Source organism: Zalophus californianus, chromosome 10, assembly GCF_009762305.2.
Source record: "Zalophus californianus isolate mZalCal1 chromosome 10, mZalCal1.pri.v2, whole genome shotgun sequence".
NCBI lineage: Eukaryota > Metazoa > Chordata > Mammalia > Carnivora > Otariidae > Zalophus > Zalophus californianus.
In genome coordinates this window covers 69,224,521-69,230,472 of record NC_045604.1, presented here as the reverse complement: position 1 = coordinate 69,230,472, position 5,952 = coordinate 69,224,521, and positions in this window count along the sequence as shown.

The window sequence follows — 5,952 nt, the reverse complement described above, 5'->3', positions numbered from 1 at the left end:
CAAATAAATAAATGAAATCTTTAAAAAAAAATCTTCAAAGGTTTGTTTGTTTGTTACAGAATAAAATCTGAGTTTCTTCAAGGTCATTCATGGTCTAGTCCTAACTTATCCTGCCTTTCCTCTCTCTGTGAGCCAAGCTCCCAGCTCCTCAAAAAATCTTATCTCAGGGGCACCTGGGTGGCTCAGTCGTTTAAGCGTCTGCCCTCGGCTCAGGTCGTGATCTCAGGGTCCTGGGATCAAGTTCCGCATCGGGCTCCCTACTCAGTGGGGAGTCTGCTTCTCCCTCTCCCACTCCCCCTGCTTGTGCTTTCTCTTGCTCTCTCTCCTGCTCTCTGTCAAATGAATAAATAAAATCTTTTAGATTTCATGCATTTTCATCTCTGTTAATATAATGTTCTCTCTTTGGAATCCCCACCTCCTATCTCTTGTTATTAAAACATTTATCTCTAACAAAGCATTTGTGTGATTCAAGACCCACCTGTTCTTGGACACTTCCCTTGGGCTGGTAGTCACATAGTCACCCTCCCTCCTCAGGACTTACTTAGAACATCCCTGATCTACTATGCCCCCTGCTGGTGTTAGAATGACTTGTAAACTCAAGTACTCACCCTTCCAGTAATGGGTTTATTGAACGGGGGTAGCAGTGAATGAGTGCCCAGGACTGAAAAGCGGAGCTACCAGTTGATCACACCTGATGCTAGGCATTTGTTCACTCATTCAACAACTAGTTCTTATAAACATGGATAACCCTGCCTCCCCCCGCCCCCCACCCCGCGCAGCTCCAGGTGCTTCAGGTGAGGCCCCCGTGTGTGGTCTGCCCCAGATCACCCGTGTCCTCCCTGAGCTGCGAGAGCAGCGTGCCCCGGCTCTGATCCCTCCTTTGGCCCCGGTGGTAAGATTCTCTCATTTGAGATCCTTAATGTTCCTTAAAACCCACCATTAAAAAACAGCTGTCCTTTGATCAAACCTCCAAAGCCCCATTTCCAGATTTATCCTACGAAGACTCTGGAACAAGCCTGCATGAAACACTCGGCAGACCCCAGGACACTTCCTGGAGTGTCACTTACTGGAACCTCCGTGAAGTCCCCACAGCCAAAGGCTGGCAGGTGCAGCAGGAAGATAAATGAGCTTTGATGATGATTTCAACGGATGGTAATTTCTTGCTTCCACGGATACTCCACAAACACAGCTGTCAGGAGCACATTGCATAAATCAGATGCTAATTAAATTAAATCCCCACCAGAATTAAGGCAGCAGAGTATTTTGTCTTGTTTTCCTGAAGGCTGGGCTCTCGATGGTGACAGCTGGAGCACCGTCCAGGTACATGGGGCAACAGCTGCAGGGACGCTAGGCAACTGCTCTCACAGTTAACTGTCATCAGTAACAGAAAAATAGACGGCAATTTTGGCAACATTGGTAATGTTAAAAATGTGAATAATCTAGTGGAAACAGAGCTAGACTGGGAGAGAAGAGAACTGAGTTTTGAGGTGAGTTTCGGCAAAAATCACTTTTCGACTCCAGCTTCGGGGCACTGCCTCCTCCCCCCACTGACCTCCCTCCTCACCTTCCTCCGTTTCATCTCCTGAGTATGTACCAAGTACCAGCTACTGCCAGCCAATGTCCCGGGGCCTGGAGAACCAAAAATCCTCTCAATGCTCCTGGTCTCCTTGGAGAACGAGGAGGTGGGACTGTCTGATCTCAGCACCTTCCAGAACTTCACCTTCTGACGTCCCAATGTGAACTGTTGTTCAGCCGGCGTCCAGGTGGGAAGTCTGTCTGTCAGTCCTCTGTCCCACCTCCTGCTGAAGGGCACACAAGACACATCCCTGCGCCTGCCCTCAAGTTTTTAGTCTAGTTAAAAATAAAAGCACATGGGGCGCCTGGGTGGCTCAGTTGGTTAAGCGCCTGCCTTGGGCTCAGGTCATGATCTCTGGCTCCTGGGATTGAGCCCCGCATCGGGCTCCCTGCTTGACGGGGAGTCTGCTTCTCCCTCTGCCGCTCCCCCTGCTTGTGTTCCCTCTCTCTCTCTCTCTCAAATAAATAAATACATAAATACTTTTTTAAAAAGAAAGAAAATAGGAGAACTTTGAGGGGTGGTTGACCTAGCTAAGGTTTTTGGCAGCTTATTTCAATTCCCTGACCTCTAAGTGGAAGTCAATTCTTCTGAGGCTCGATGCCCTCGTCTTGCTTTTTGTTTCTCCTTTTCCCATCCTCTGCTCTTCTCACGTCTCCCCCTTTCTCCTCTATCATTTTAAGACGCAAACACAAAGACATTACACGTACAGCTATGTCCGTGTCTGTCTCCTGCCCTTTGCCTCCTGCTCAAGCTCTGGAGGGCAATCCTGCTCCGTTCGTGTGCACCACATCCATAACCCTGAGCACAGGACCTGTGCAAATAGCAGGAATGTAAACGAACTTAACTCAAGGATAGACCAAGTCTGGGTTGGAGGTAAAAGTGCACAGAGATTATTTTCTGCTTCATTTAAAGATCATCTGTATTTGTTTGGGTCCAATCAGGACAGAGGAACCACACAGTAATTTGAATTGTTAAACAGCATGGAATTGGCAGGCAAGAAGTCAAGAGAACGCTGGAAAATATAAGAAGAGGCCACTAGCTGCCATCTGGCTGATTTCGAGCCCCCAGGGAAGGCCCCCAGCTTCACAGCTCAGATCCAGACCTTGTTGGAGAGGACAGGGCCCCGGCTCAGTGAGCTGCAGGGAGACCACTGTGGTGGCGTTGCTGGGGGAGCTTGCTGGAAGCTTGCAGGACAGCTGCCCTGGAGGGTGCTGGGAAAGCTGTTGGATGAAAGCATTCTGTGCAAAAGCACCTGCACAGCAGGGGTATCCCAGGGGCTGCTGTCTGCCGGGTGCACACGGGTGCCAGGGACACCATGCGTGCAGCACAGGACCCAGTGCTGCTCACAGGACAGGATCCAGCTGAGATATCCATTCAGACCCAGGAAGGAAGACCTCCACCATCCACGTCTCTCTAGCTCTGGTCACTGCTGGCCGGTGCAGGAAAACATTCAAAGGGCCCACATCCATCCTCACAGAGCAGGCAAGGAGGGATGAATACGAACTGAGAGAAACAGTTGCAACCATTTGAAGCTATATATTCATTTCTTACTCAGTAGCTAATGTTCACTGGTCATTTGTTGCGCGAGAGGCATTGATCACATCGCCACATTTAATCCCTGCTCAAATTTATGTGAAAAGTAGGGGCGCCTGGGTGGCTCCGTGGGTTAATCATCTGCCTTCAGCTCAGGTCATGGTCCCGGGGTCCTGGGATCGACTTGCATCGGGCTCCCTGCTCGGCTGGAAGCCTGCTTCTCCCTCTCCCACTCCCCCTGCTTGTGTCCCTTCTCTCGCTGTGTCTCTCTCAAATAAATAAATAAAATATTTTTTTAAAAAAAAAGGGGGAAGTAAGGAAAGCAGAGTGGAAACATGGCTAGAACATGGTTCCAGACCTAAGCAAGGGGAGCCCAGGGTGTGAGAAGCCCACGGTTGATGTGCTGAGTGTCCTTCATCTGTCACAAGTATGTCACGTGTATATGTGTCCTTCACTCAGCAGGTGGGGTGGGTATCACTGTCAGGACCCAGTCAGGATGCTGTGAAGTACTCAAGTCCAATTGCAACCAAGCTGAATACCTGCAACTAAATTTATCTTTGAAAAATTAATCTGCAACACAATTATCCACAACCAAACACAAAGAGTTATTGAGGAACTAAAAATAATGAAGACACAAGGGGAACAGTGACCACCCCTACGGCGTAGGGGACAGAGGGGAGAGTTTGGAGTTATTCACACTTAGAAATTCCTCAGAAAAATTAACACTAGAATGACCGTATGATACAGCAATTCAGCTTCTGGATATACACCAAGAATTGAAAGCAGGGTCTCAAAGATACCTGTACACCCCTGTTCTCAACAGCACTACTCACAGTAGCCAAAAAAACAGAAGCAGCCCAAGGGTCCGTGGATGGTGAGTGGGTAAACAAAATGTGGTCCATACACACAATGGGATACTTTTCAGCCTTAAAAAGAAAGGGAACTCTGGTACCTGCTTCAACGTGCACGAACCTTGAGGATATCATGCTAAGGGAAATAAGTTAGTTACAAAGGGACAAATACCGTATGAAGCCACTTACATAAATACCTAGAGCGGTCAAACTCATGGATACACAGTAAAATGGTGGCAACCCAGGGCTGGGAGGATGAAGAAATAGGGAGTTGCTGTTTAACGGAGATAAAGCTTCAGGTCTGTGAGATGAAAGAGTTCTGGAAATCGGTTGCACCAACAATACGAATGGTTTTAACAATATTGAACTGTACACCTAAAATGGTTAAATGGGGGGCGCCCGGGTGGCTCAGTTGTTAAGCGTCTGCTTTTGGCTCAGGTCATGATCCCAGGGTCCTGCTTCGGGCTCCCTGCTCTGCGGGAAGCCTGCTTCTCCCTCTCCCACTCCCCCTGCTTGTGTTCCTTCTCTCGCTGTGTCTCTCTCTGTCAAATAAATAAATAAAATCTTTAAAAAAAAATGGTTACATGGTAAATTCCACGTGATGTGTATTTCACCGATTAAAGAAAACCCAGAAGTTTGGACGAGGTGCCCTGCAGAGTTGAAACTCAGAGCCTGGGTGCTTGCATCCTGAGCCCCAGGGTGGCCCTGGGGGCTGGGAGCTGGGGTTCCTGGACTGACGCAGTCCCGCTGGTGCTGGCGTCTCTGAAGGGGACGCGATGAGGCTGGTGCATGCTGGGAACACTGCACACTGGAATCCAGGGCTGGAACTGGCCAGGCTGCCAGGACGACGCCGGCAGGACGTGGAGGGGAAGGGGAGATCCTGTCTTCCTTCTGGGCATCCAGTCTCCTGCTGGTGTGTTCTCTCATCAGAACCCAACTCCGAGCCACCTAGCAAACAAAGAAGTGGTTTGCAGAGTCCAGGGTCCTGCAGCGAAAGCTGAGCGCCATGGGGCGATTTTGAGGATGAGAGGCCCTGGTATGGGACCACGCAATGGCCATGAGCAAGGGCGTTGCAGCCTCAGAGTTTCCGGAAGCTGGCTCTGGTGGCCGTGTGAGGAGCATGCAATCAGGAGAGACTCAGGAGCCATCCCGTCTGTCTGGGAAAGACCCTATGGGGGTCCAGCCCCGAGTCTCCTCCAATTCCGACATCCAGGTTTCTGCCCAATTCCTGAATCCAGAATCCTGCTCCCCACCTGATCCTTAGTTCTAGTAAATGGACCCTGGTGCTGCTCCGGACTTTTTAGGCTGTCCAAAGGTTGGGGATAGCTCAGAACCGTGGACCTGACAGTCTGCCTGGGTCCCCTAATAATGACCTGCTTTAAATACTGTGCAAGAGGAAAACATTTTCTTCTCCCCATCTGAGGCTCTTGGCTGGGGCTCTGTAATAAACACAGGTGAGTAAGAGACAAACAGACGTTTATTAATAGGAACATGTGCGGCTCATACAGACATGGGAGAAGCTCAGGCTTACACAGTCTCCATAACAAAGGACAGTGAGGTCGTGGAGAGAAAACAGGACAAAGGAAAGCATTTCAGGCTTCCAAAGGCAGGGAATGGTGGGAAGGGGAGGGCACAGGAGGCCAGTCATGGGAGATCCAAGCCAGTCAGTAACATTTGTCCGTAGATTCCTCTGGAGCCAACTCCAGACCAATAAGGGTCTAAAGTTGCCTCTGGGGGCGCCTGGGTGGCTCAGTCGGTTAAGCGTCTGCCTTCGGCTCAGGTCACGATCCCGGGGTCCTGGGATCGAGCCCTGCATCGGGCTCCCTGCTCCGCGGGAAGCCTGCTTCTCCCTCTCCCGCTCCCCCTGCTTGTGTTCCCTCTCTCGCTGTGTCTCTCTCTGTCAAATAAATAAACAAAATCTTAAAATAAATAAATAAATAAATAAATAAAGTTGCCTCTGGGGGGCACCTGGGTGGCTCAGTCAGTTAAGCG